The sequence below is a fragment of the Acinonyx jubatus genome, chromosome C1, assembly GCF_027475565.1.
Source record: "Acinonyx jubatus isolate Ajub_Pintada_27869175 chromosome C1, VMU_Ajub_asm_v1.0, whole genome shotgun sequence".
NCBI lineage: Eukaryota > Metazoa > Chordata > Mammalia > Carnivora > Felidae > Acinonyx > Acinonyx jubatus.
Genome location: NC_069381.1, coordinates 193363490 through 193377178, shown reverse-complemented (window position 1 = coordinate 193377178; position 13689 = coordinate 193363490). Strand labels below are relative to the sequence as shown.

Here is a 13689-nt window from a genome sequence, read left to right as displayed (position 1 = left end):
AAAATATGAATATACAAATATTAGATATTGTAGAAATTTATTATACTATTGGATTAAAGTTTAGATATTTCTAATTTGTCTCAGTTCATATTTGTTAGATTCTCTTTCAATAAGGAAATGGAAAATAATTACATTATTGTGAGCCAACAAAGAAAAAAGATAGAGGAAAAATATTGTCTCACTGGTAAATGATTTCTTTCTTTTTTTTTTTTCCTTGTTTTTTTTTTGTTTTCATTCAGGGACATTTTCATGTCTAACATTGATAAAATAGAAAAGAACATAAAATAAAAATTTTTCCCACTTTTGTCCTGCCTCTGTCCTTCAGCCATCCCTAGGCAACAAATGTTATTGGCTACTTTTGTGTATTCTTCCAGAGACAATTTATGCATACAGTAGGACATATGTATATGTTCCTTCCCATTTTTCACTCAAATGTTAGCATGCTTTACATGCTATCATGTACTTTGATTTTTTTTTTAATCTAAGCATATGTGAATGAATTTACTTATAGTATTAATGCCTAGAAGTGGTCATTGCAAGGTCAATGACACATATTTATGTAATTTGATAGAGATCACTAACATGGAAATCTTGTTTTCTATAGAGTTTGTAAAAGTTTTCTCTGCCAGGAGCAATGTATGTGAATTCCTGTTTCCCTATTCCCTGGGCAAGGCAGTGTATTATCAAACTTTTTGGTCTTTGTCAAGAAGTTATATAAAACATAGTGTAGACTTAAATTAACTTTTTTGATAGAAATAATGTTAGTTATTCAATGTGTGAAATAAATTTACTACAATTATTTGTAGACAATATTCTAATAGCAAAGTAGTTGAAACCAAGTTACACACAATGCTGAAATAACATTGATGTGGCCTTTTGCACAAAGTTGAGATTTCTAAAATATAAAAGAATCCTTGTAATACTTTGTGATGAAGTGGCAGGTAACCATGGAAATTGTTAAAGTGTGCAAATGTCCATAGGTCTTCTCACGTCAAAAAACTTCTGAGATGTCAAATTAAAAAATGAATTTTACTCACTCACCAACTTACTTATTTTACAAAGGATCAAGGAAACTTTGCAACCTGGCTGCTTGCTGTGGCTGGGCCCCTCTGGTGGATCCACCCAACTACCCCTGGTCTTCTGGAGAGGGGCCTCTCAGGCCCACCTAGCTCACCTAGCATTCTTGAGGTCCACCTGTTAAATTGGGGAACGTAGGAGCCTACTTGGGCTATTTTCTGTTGCTAGCTTACATTTAGGAAATGCTAGTTTGGATTCCTTTCTTCTGTTGGGTAGGGAAACATAGATGCCTACTATTCTGTTGTTTGTCCAGTTCAGGCTTCCAAACTAGTTTGCCTTGGCTTCAATGCCTTTCAAATTCTCCTTTGCATTATTGCCTTTTGCATTATTTCCACAACACAGCTACTCTTGGTAAGGAAGAAATAAATTTATGCCATCTTATCTGGACCAGAAGTCCCATATAGTACTTTTAATGATACTATTAATGAATGAAATCAAATCAAACTCTTAAGTAATTTTTGCTGCATTTTATATGAATTTTGTAGAATAGAAAAATGTAGTGTAAATTACTTTCTTCTCCTTCTTCTTCTCTTTCTCCTCCTTCTCCTCCTTTTTCTTCTCATTATTATTATTATCATGATCATTATTATCATCTTAATGCTGAATAATCATTCTCTAATTGATAGGGATGCATGAGCCAAAATCTTGGAAATCACTCTGTTAGGACAGAATGAGAAAACAGCACACATGGGTATTCTCCAATTTTGAAAGTTAAATATGCCTTTAATTCATACAGTGCTCAAAATTCTGAAACTTTTAATTAATTTTTAGAGATTTATGTTAGTAAAAAATATACAACAGTTAGTAAAAAAATCATAACTTTCACCAACATCTGTTATTCTTATAGTAGACAACTTGGGATAATGTCCAAGTAGACATCTGTCTTTCTTTGGGAACTACCCACTTCTGGAGGGGTGAGTCACTGTGGCCATGTTTGTTTTGTGTGATGCTCTAACCCTTAGTCACATGACAGTGTTTCTCAACCAGAGGTGACATTGCCCCCAGGGGACATTTGATAATGTCTGAATATTTTTGGTTGTTACAACACTGAGTTAGATTAGGGGGAGCATCTATTAGCATCTAGTAGGTAGAGGCCAGGGATGATACCTGGAGTGCACAAGATAACTTCACTCCACCCCATCCAAACAAAGAATAAGTATACAACATAAAATTTAAAAAGTACTGAAGGTTAAGAATGAGAAATCTTGTAATAAGAGTAAATATTGACCAATGTTGGGCCAATGAGATTCTTGCCCCAGGGAATTTGGACTTGAGATCCAGAAATTCTGGTTATACTACCTTAGAAATTTGAACTTGAGGAGATATTAAACTTAGTGGAAGTTTCCATTTTGAACCTGTTAAATAAATCTGTCATGCAGAAGCAAACAAGAATCAGAGACAGAAACAATTCTTACCTACTGGTTCTCAGGCCTTCTTGAGATCCAGCCGCATTTCTACCCTTTGGTGCCTAAACAAACACAGTATTCTTCTAGTATACTTAAATGTGGATTTTTACTTGCTGCCAAGTGGGGATGGTCTTGGCTAGGACCCCACTAAGACTTGGCTTAGGCAAGACAGTGTTATTTTTTTTAATTTTTTTTAATGTTAATTTATTTTTGAGAGAGAGATGGAGCGTGAGTGGGGTCGGGGCAGAGAGAGAGGGAGATACAGAATCTGAAGCAGTCTCCAGGCTCTGAGCCATCAGCACAGAGCCCAACACAGGGCTTGACCTCACAAACTGTGAGATCATGACCTGAACTGAAGCTGGACGCTCAACAGGCTGAACCACCAAGGTGCCCATTAGGCAAGACAGTCTTGACTAAGAAAATCAGCAAGTCACAGCTCATGTATCAAATCATCGGCATGAAATCATTTAATTCACCTAATTTTTTAGCATAGAAAGTATGCTTACTGTAATGACCTAAAATTGGCTTAATGGTCACTATGCCTACTCCACAGAGCCTATCAAAGTGAAATTCAATAAATATCTACCTATATCTGATATGTGCAAATCCAAATTTTAGAAAAATATCTATTTGCATGGATCTTTATGGTCTATAAAAGATTTCTATTGTATCTTTTTTAAGCTTATTTATTTATTTTGAGAGAGACAGAGACAGCATGAGCAGGGGAGGTGTAGAGACAAAGGGAGAGAAAGAGGGAAAGGAAAAAAAATCTCAAGCAGGCTCCACACTGTCAGTGGGGTTTAAACTCACTAAACTGAGATCATTACCTGAGCTGAAACCAAGAGTCAGACCCTTAACTGAGACACCCAGGCACCCCCCAAAAATTTCCCTTTTAAAATTTACTTTCACCATATTACTGTGAGTTAAACAGGATAGTTAATGTTTACCTCATTTTATAATTGGGGAAATGTATGCTGAGGAAATGATTAGGGAGTTGTTAAATTTATGCAGCTAATACTGGGGATTTCACAACCTGAGTGTCTTGAATTTAAAGATAAAACAGCTTCCTGTATACCACATTGTATAGCACAGCTTAGTGGACAAGGACATTGGATTTGAAATCAGACAAATGATACAAATACCAGTTCTTTCCATTTCTTTGTCATGGGAAAGTGACTTAATCTTTCTAAATCTCAGTTACCATTTCTGTAAAATGGAGAATATTGCACTTACCTCAGAGAGTTGTTTTGGAATCAGATTCAATAGAATAGTGTAGTTGAAATGCTTAAATATCTTTTGGCATATACTAAGGACCTAATAAATAATAGCTAATATTTTAATACGTTAACGGAGATACTGTTAGAAGACTTACTCCATCCTAATTCTGAATGAATGCATGTAGAAGTGAAATTCCTGTAGTCCAGTTCTATCCTGTGAAAACTATTTTATCCATTGAAAACTGCTGATACCTGTGGATGAGAAATGAAAAAGCAAAAACCCTGGGAGTGAAGTGGAGGCTTCTTGCCCTTGACATTTGTTCCTGTTCTCTCTCCTTGTTTGAGCTACTTGAAAGGTAAATTACTCATCCATATTTAAAGAGCACACCATCCTGAGGCAAAATGTATTTTGGAACTACTCAAAGGCATACTTATTTTAAGAACTGAATTTTAAAAATACGATCTTTTTTTTTTTTTTTTTTAGAATTAGACTTTGTGAGAGATTCCATAGAGATGTAACATACATGATCAAAATGTTTTAAAATTATAAAATTTTTCAGGCTTCCTTTAGATTTCTGATAGCCTTTCTATTAGTTACAATATATTAGTTAACCTTGGACCCATTTGACAGACACTTCTCTGAACCTTGACTGAACTTTTTAAAAATCTGAAAATCTGGGCTGTGCAAGTTTCTGACAATATTCTGTTTTTGTTGCTTGACCATACAAAGTACATTATAGGATCTAAAAGATGTAGTCTTATATTGTTAGAAAGTATTTCTTTTCCTATGACTGAAATAAATTCACTTCAGCGAAGGCTTCTCTGGAGATATTCAACTTTATGATTTGTCAAATATTTCCCTCTCTTCTGTGTATAATTGTTTTTGAGAGTTTTTATATATTAGGGAAGGAAGGTAAAAGTGTTTAAAAACTCCACAAGTCAGCTAAGTAAACTGAAGTTAAGAATCCATTTCACTCACCACACCATATCAAAGCTGACATCTTCCCACAAGTGTCTCTTCCTAAAACAGCAAATGTGCCAGAATTTTCCTCAGTGTCACTAAGTGGCAAAAAGCCTTGGTAGAGACAAAACGTTCAGGCTCTCAGAGAACAAGCCCCTGATGATGAATGCCTTGTTAAGGTGAAATGAAGCAGTGTTGATTAGAGTGAAAACATCTCCGAATAGAAAAATGGCAAAACAAAAATGCTGAGTGCAACAATGGTAAGCTTGAGGGGAGGTCTGCAGGAGGCAGGGGTTTTAAAAGAAGAAATGAGGAAGGAGTTTTTGTTTTTAATAGATCTAGTGAAATGGAGAGTGTGAATAAATAGCTTACTATGGACAATAGTTCGCTATGCATACTTCTAGAAATTGTAATAGAATTGTGTACATTTTAAGTCAAATTTAGTAACATTTTGCAATAGATTTTGTGTACTGGACTGGGTGCCACTGTGAGCTTTGATTAGCTGTTGAATAATTTAAGTGTGTCATTTTCCCCCTATAGCATTTAATAATATTCACACTGTCAACTCTAGAGACAGCAGCTATTTTATTTAATGTTTTTTTCTAAAATAGAAAATATTTTTCTAAACAAATTCCTTAAAAACATATCCTTAGACAACGTAAAGAATTTTTATAATATTAAAGTAAGTAAATTTTGCCTGTAGACTCTAGTTAAGTGTTTTATTCTTAACTGCTTTCCTCATGAATCTGACTTTCTAAAGTAACTTGAATTTCTTCTCCATAAATCCTTTGTCATGTTAAATGTAGAGCAGCCTTCCCCTATAAACCTAACAGGAATGTCTCTGACAGTGATGCTGTTTAAAAAAAACAAAACAAAACAAAAACAAAAAAAGACACAAACAAAAAAAAAAACCAAATCAGCTGAGTAACTTTAAAGATCTAATTGGCTTTATTTAATGGTTCATGAACCAGGGAGCATCCCATTAGCAAGCAGAAAGGTGCTCTGAGGAGCTGTACAAAATGGAAGAATTTTATAGGCTGAAGAAGGGTGGGACAAGCAAGTTAAAACAGTGGATTAGTTCAGGCAAGTTTGCCTTCCCTTAGAGGAAGGCCGGGGGTCTTAGGGGGTCTTATCTGGGAAAATTTTCACTAGTGCTGACCAGGAAATTACAGACTGATTGCTTTAAAATTCCACTCCTGGGAGAAGCTGAAACTGCAATTAGGTTAGGTATTACGCCTTGGTGGGGGATTAGCAAAAGTGACTCCATTTTGGGTCTGTTGTTTCTTTTTAACATTGCAAAAGGTCAAAATAAAACTTAGGATGGGACCCTGAGAGCTGCATTACATGTGGAGCAGTGAGTCAAACTTAAAAGTACTTTGAAGCTCAGTTAAATCGTGGCCGCATTGCTCCACAGCACAGCTTAAGTAAATTGATTCAGTGGATTAATGTAGTCATGTCAGGGGAGACAAACTTATCTGCTATGTGAAGTCTGAAGCTTATAGAAGTATTATTTAGCAAGCTTACTGGTAAGAATGACAACTCTCTCTATTCATAAGAACTGCGTCCTAAGGTCTGAGCTCTAGAAGTTTGTGTGTGAGAGACTAAGCTTCAAGGAATAAGTAATAATGATTAAAGGGACAAAGTTATCTCTTTCCCTGCAAGATATATGAAGCACACTTATCTCATTTAAAATAGATACTGCATGTCCTTTTTTATCTTTAAGCACAGTATCAGGCCAGCTGTCTCCAGCCTCCTATTATCAGGCAGTGTGTTGTTTCATTTTACACATTCCTTTTGCCCTTCTAGACCTGGTGCCATCTGAGTTAGGAACTGCGTTTTGAGGTAGGAGGGAGAAAAACATGTATCAAAATATTACAACTTAATTCTCCTAACCTTTGCACACGTTTTGTATTAAAGTAGTTATGTCTTCAGCTGCTGATTATTTAACTAAAATTTGCTAGGCTGATTCCCTAGCAAATACCCCTTTGTCTTCTCAGTTCCTTTACAAGGAACATTTCTTGCTTAGAAACTAATTGAAAAGTGTAAATGCATTTGACAATGGGCTAAAAAAATTGTCTCCTAAACCAAAATATCACACCACAAAAAATTAATGAGGAATGTATGTTTCAACTACTGGAGTGAACAGATAATACTTCTGTCCCTGGAAATGTCCATTAAATCAATTAAAGCTAAGACATTATTTTAACCAAATGAAACCTTCTGGTGGAATTCACCTCTTACTTCTACAGTATTCTTCCTAGCTAGATTATCTCATAATCCTTTATTTTAATTAAAAATAGAATGTCATTGGAGCGCCTGGGTGGCTCGGTCAGTTAAGCGTCCGACTTCGGCTCAGGTCATGATCTCACGGTCCGTGAGTTCGAGCCCCTCGTCAGGCTCTGTGCTGACCACCCAGAGCCTGGAGCCTGTTTCAGATTCTGTGTCTCCCTCTCTCTCTGCCCCTCCCCTGTTCATGCTCTGTCTCTCTCTGTCTCAAAAATAAACATTAAAAAAAAATTAAAAAAAAAAATAGAATGTCATTGGGCACCTGGGTGACTCAGTTGGTTAAGCTGACTCTTGCTCTAGGCTCAGGTCATGATCTCACAGTTTGTGAGATCCAGCCCTGAATCCCGCTGTGCACTGACAGAACAGATGACAGTGTGGAGCCTGCTTGGGATTCTCTCTCTTCCTCTCTCCCCGTCCCTGACTCTCTCTCTCTCAAAAAAAAAAAAAAAAAAAAGTCATTGAAATTAAAATGAGCTGTGTATTTGTTCTGTTATTAGATAACTGTAAATGAAGGGTACTACTATATTGGCAAGTAAAAACTTGTTCCAGACAACACTCTGTGTTAATGTCTCTATACAGACATTAGAGAATATGCTAGATAAATTTTAAAAATATTTAGCATTTTCCTTAGTGATTTGCTATGTTGTGCACCAAGAGTATTACTTTCAGTAGTTGCAATATAATAAAACTTTCAGTTTAATAATAGAAAAAAATAAAACTAACTTGGCCTGGCTTATGGATTCTATTTACTTTTAGAGTGAACTTTAGAAATATATGTATACGTGTGTATGTGTGTGTGTATCCTTTTTATTCGAAAATATGTCTGAAATTTATTGAAGTAAATATTAAAATCTAAGAAAACAATTAGGTATTTTTGTTCCTCAGAATTTCAACAAGAAATTGTAACAGCTAAAAACTAAATTGTACGTTTCCTCATGATATTTCTAAAAGTTTCCTGTAGCTTATAACATCAAAGTGACAAATTATGAAAATAAAACACTAATTATACTCATGCACATGCATACACATACAATTTGTCTAAAGTGTAATTGTATTCACAATCTTTGTGGAATAAATGCTGTTTAAAAAGGTAGTTCCGATGTGGTGAATATCCTATTAGGCCAGAGAAAAGCAAGTGGGAGCTAATGGGGAAAAGAGAAAGAGCTGAGCCAGCAGGCTCGATCAATCAGCATAACAGGGTGCCTTTGTAAAAAGGCAACATCTTTAATTAAAACTCTTGTATTTTACTAATAACTTTGCATGACCATAAGCCTGCTTATCGATTTCAATTATTTCCTATTTTCCTTTTTTTGGATTTGTAGTTTCTGGAGATGTTGTAAAATTAAGGGAAACATTGCAATGAATTGATTACTTGCATACATTTCTAAAATTGTGTTCATCTAAGACATTTCCAAAAGTGACCCAGTAATTAACTTGTAGAAAATCAGAGAATAATCTCCCCTAATATGTGTTTGTTTTGATTTAAGTTGAGAACACTTGCTGTAATTTGATGATGTTTTTCAAAGATTTAAAAGAAATGGATGTTTTTGTTTAACTATAGGAGATACAGTTATTTGAAATGCTCCATGTAATAGAGTTAATACAGATTTAAGACCCAGTGCTCAATGTCATGCTAAAGATTAAGGGAGTATAAAGGAAGTGTATAAACTTGTGCCTGTTTTCTGGAAATACTCTGGGTACAAGACAAAATGAAGAATGTTTGAAAAGGCCAAAAAGAATACTGAACTGGGGCCATCAGGAGACCAGAGATACAGTCCTGAACAAATTCAATTTCAAGAACCTCAGTTTCCTTAAGTTCTCTCACTTATACAATGAAAAGATTGAAAAAGATGATTTCTGCTCAAGGTGTCTTTCATGGTTGGTTATTTGTGTATGTGTTCCTGTGTGCAGTAATTAGCTATAGATATACATGTTATGGACACAGATAGACATAGACACAGATAGTTTGAGGAAATTGTTCTGTGTTGGTTGCAGCCTGTTGATAGTGATGCTCTTGGCTAGGAAGGCTCTTGGGTACTTACCTGGTCCTGTGAGCCCCTAAAGCTAGATATTTCCCTGACCAGAGCCAACTTTGCAGCTTGACTTGCCCTTGGTGTTCTTATTATGATTACAAAGTGCACCACTGCAACAATTATCAGGGAACTTTGAAAAAACAAGGTTACTTGTTTTATTCACAAGTCCTGGATAATACATGGCCTGTCCTAGGGCCACACGTTAAGGTCGTGAGTAGAGAGAGATAGTAAGTGCAGACCCAAGGCTCTCTGCCTTTACTGGGGTCAAGGCACTTGAAATGAAAGTGCCAACGATTTGACAAGTTCACTCTTCCTTGGCAGATTTAAAGCAGGGGAGTGGGAATCAAGGTGCAGGAGGGGGAAAGGTCTGTGGAGTGGTCAGTTTTCTAGGTAACCCAGGGCTTTCTAAAAGGGGAACTTCATGGTTGGGGGCAGCCTGTCTTCTCTAGGTGTTTTGCAAGTAACTGTGTCATACAGCTGCCATATGTTTATTTAAGATAGATGACTTTGAAATGGATGTATCAGCAAATAAAAGCTTAAAGTCAGGCACTTACATTATAACCAAAAAGCTTAATGTCAGGCATTTACATTACAGGAGTGCAAACTGTGGAGATAGGCAATCTAATCAGAAAGATTAGAGAGTGAATGGTACACATTTGAAGGATTATTGAGAGGACATTGAGAAGAAGAGTCAGAAATATCTGGAATTGTTACCACTGGAAGAATTTTGTTATAGTAGTCATGACATTTTATTTTGAATGACTTATATCTTTGCAGCCAAAAAGCTGACTGTCATTAGGATAACTATATTTGACTATTGAAAAGAAAATTTCAGGGGCACTTGGGTGGCTCAGTGGGTTAAGCCTCAGACTCTTGGTTTGGGCTCATGTCATGATATAATCATTCCTGAGTTCGAGTCCAGCAACAGGCTCTGTGCTGACAGCATGGAGACTGCTTGGGATTCTCTCTCTCCCTCTCTCTCTGCCCCTCCCCTTCTCATTCTCTCTCTCTCTCTCTCTCTCTCTCTCTCTCTCTCTCTCTCTCTCTCAAAAGAAATAAATAAGCTTTAAAAATAATTAAAAAAAAGAAAATTTAAAACTTATCTACAAGTGACATCAGACTGTCCATTGATAAATAGAACACTCATACTGTTTGCTACATAAATAGAAAAACTGTGAGATTTCACACTTAGAAAAGCAAATACATACTACTCTCCTGGTTAGGGAATTGGGTAAACCTAGAAAAAAATATCCCCTTTAGAGTACTGTGCTGCGTTAACCCAGGATGTATCATTTATTTATTGACTTAACTGGTCTAGTTGGAGGAGAAATTAAGTAAATGGCATGGAAATAACAAGGAAAAGAAGGGATGAGTGGATACTTACCATTTTCTCTGTGTCCAGCCACATTTTTTCACATTATATTAGAAGAATTGTGAATTGTCTAGTATCAGACATATTTCGTTTCTTCAGCAAATATACATTTTATGCATTATTGAATACTTTATAATATTATCATGGCTGCTATTCTCCATTTTCATGGGTATTTTCAAAAGAAATAGTCACTGTATTAATTTATGGTGAAGTTATAAAAAATAGACCCCAAATACAGTTTTTGCATATCACTACTTCATTGATGATGGTTATTTTTGGCTTATCTAAAGTTCTTTTGCCTATGAATTTTGTTATGATGGAGCTGATAGACCATTATCACTACAAGAATGCCTTTAGCTTTCTAATTTGAGTGTTTCTTGAACTCAAATAACTGTTATTGGAGGTAATAATTTTCCTGTACAGTGAGGATATTGTATGTTTCCAAGACATATTTATATTCACTGACTAGAACACAGATGAAGGTGGAGGGTAAAGGATGGGAAGAAAGACTGACATAGTTACTGATCATTTAAAATAAAAATAAAACTACCATATTTACCAAGACATAACAGAAAACTTAAATGATGGAGAATTACTACATTCCAAAATGAGAAGATTCATGCTATGAAAACAGTTCTTCTAAAACTTAGCTACACATTTAACCATCTTCAGTTTGCTTATTTATTTGTTTGTTTGTTTGTTTGTTTGTTTATTGGCAAAAATAGTCTAAAGCATCTCTGGAAAATACAATTAATCGGGCACCTGGCTGGCTCAGTTGGTTAAGTGTCCTACTCTTGATTTAGGCCTATATCATGATCTTATGGTTCCTGAGATGGAGCCCTGCGTCAGGATCTGTGCTGACATTGTGGAGTCTGCTTGGGATTCTCTCTCTCTCTGTCTCTCTCTCTCTCTCTCTGTCTGCCCTCCCTGGCTTGCTCTCTCCCCATCTCTGTCTCAAAAATAAATTTAAATTAAAATTTTTAAAAATAAAATACAATTAAAAAGATAGCCATACATTTGAAAAGAAGAGCTATGTGGAAGGATTTTCCCATCAAGTATTAAACTATTATCAAGTAATTTAAAATATGTTAAACGATAAAAAGTCAACTAAGTAAATTAAAGATCAGGTTGGCTTTATTCAGCAATTCATGAATCTGGCAACATCATACCTAACTACAGAAAGGAGCTCTATCAAGCTGTAGAAAAGAACGATTTTTAAAGTCGGAAATGAGGCAGAAAAAGGAAATTTTTAGGAAATAATGCTTTTTCAGGCAAGGTTGCCTTTCAAAGGGAAATGGAAGGGTTCTATCTGACAGATTATTTCACTAGTGCTGACCAGGTAATTCCACATTTACTGGCTCAGGTTATGTTCCTGGGAGTTGAAACTGCAATTATGTTATTCTTGGTTTGCTGATGTGGAGTTTAGTACAAGTGTCTCCATTTTGGGCCAGCTGTCTCCTTTTTAACAATTTGTCCCATTTTGATCAGACTCTCACCTTACCTGAGAAGTATGATCAAAATTTAAAGCATTAGCACCACTCTCAGCTACTGCTTTGTAGTTCTCACAGCATTGGTGGATCCTTTGTGTGGTATTCATAGGCTATGATGTGTTTTGCTTAATCTCTGTGATATTCATAAGCCACTTCAGTTTAACAATTTTTAAGGTAGCTATTCTCTTCTTTTTTCTTTTGTTTTCTTTTTTCCCCTCCTATTCCATTCTTAGGGAGATCATTTGCTTGGTGGATAGCACCTATGAACATGTATTTAAAGCTTTTGAGAGAATATAACACAGCAGAGAGATTACTATGATTCTTATAAGCAGAATAATTTTCAATGTTTGGAATGCACTTCAAAGCCATGTTCCCCAAGACCCAAACCAATCAAAATCAAATAAGGCAAACTAAGACCCTGTGCAAAGAGACATCTTTTTTTGTTTTGTTTTATTTTTGTTTCTGTTTTTATTCTTTAATGTTTATATACTTATTTTGAAAGAGACTGCAAACAGGGAGGTGCAGAGAGAGGGAGAGAGAATCCCAAGCAGTCTCCACACTGTCAGTGCAGAGCCCAATGCAAGACTCAATCCTGTGAGATCATGACCTGAGAAGAAATCAAAAGTCTGACGCTTAATAGTCTGAGCCACCCAAGGCACCCCAGGAGACACCTTTTTTAAACCCAGTGGCTTGCTCAATGACTTTATTTAACTGAGTTTCAGCTTCTCCAGAAATGTTAGTACAGGTAGAGCAGGTAGTGTCAGCAGTAGCACAAACACTTCGATGTTCAGATAAAAGACAATCAAGGGCTATTCTGTTATCAAGGACAACTTTGGCCAGAGAGTCTATGGATATTTCTTGGGCGGTTATGGTCTTACCAGCAGATTCGGCAATATTTCAAGAATTAAGGAAGGATTTTTGATCCCATTCTCATTTAACTTTACTCCTAACCAGGGAAGTATAACCCTGCCAAAGGAAATGAATCCCATCATGAATGCCTTCTGGTAATTCCTTTCTAACTCAACAGTATAAATCCAGGGGAATCAGCCAATGAGATATCTTTGTAGAAAGTTGTAGGCACACTTAGATTATCTAAAAGACATTGTCTGGCTGTGTGCCAGGTATCTGGGCTTTAACAAGCCCAAGGAGAATAATAACAACCACAAAGATAAATGCTGTCAGGACACAAACTCCCATTAAGTGGCATGTTAATGGATTCACTTGCAGGAATTTTGCGTTTGTCCATTTAAGCCAAGAGTCATTTAGGTTTTCTGCTAGCCTGAAAAAAAAAGTTGTTATAAAATCCAGAATCTGGGGCACCTGGGTGGCTCAGTTGGTTAAGCATCTGACTCTTGATTTTGGCTCAGGTCATGATATCATGGTTCATTGGATTGAGCCCTGCTTTGGGCTCTCTGTGCTGTCCCTGTGGAGCCTGCTTGGGATTCTCTCCCCCTCTCTCTCTGTGCCCCTCCCCTGCTTGTGTGCATTCTCTCTCTCTCTCTCTCTCTCTCTCTCTCTCAAAATAAACAAACATTAAAAAAATAATCTCACATAAGACCCAGAATTTAACTCTCCGCCCTCTTTGCAATGACAAAGGCAATATGGATGGTGGCATTATCTTTCCAGACCAATACTAGAGTTAAGGAAAGAAAGGGAAGAAGGAAGCATTCCAAGTTTAGTTTAAGTATGACATCTTGAACTGGCATGTTGAGGGAAGCAATCTACCTCAATCTGATTTGGAAGTCTCTAGCATTTTCACAGGACCAGGTGTCAGGTGTAGACTTCTTCAACCGTGAGATGTATATCCAGGATCCATGTCCCTGATGTTTGGCTACCATACAGGTTTG

The 13689-nt window shown here is 36.3% G+C and overlaps 1 protein-coding gene across 6 annotated transcripts in view; it reads left to right on the top strand.

Moving 5' to 3' along the window:
• The window catches only part of ERBB4 (erb-b2 receptor tyrosine kinase 4), a 1120478-nt gene that overhangs the window by 778938 nt on the left and 327851 nt on the right, over positions 1–13689 (top strand). The window lies entirely within an intron of this gene.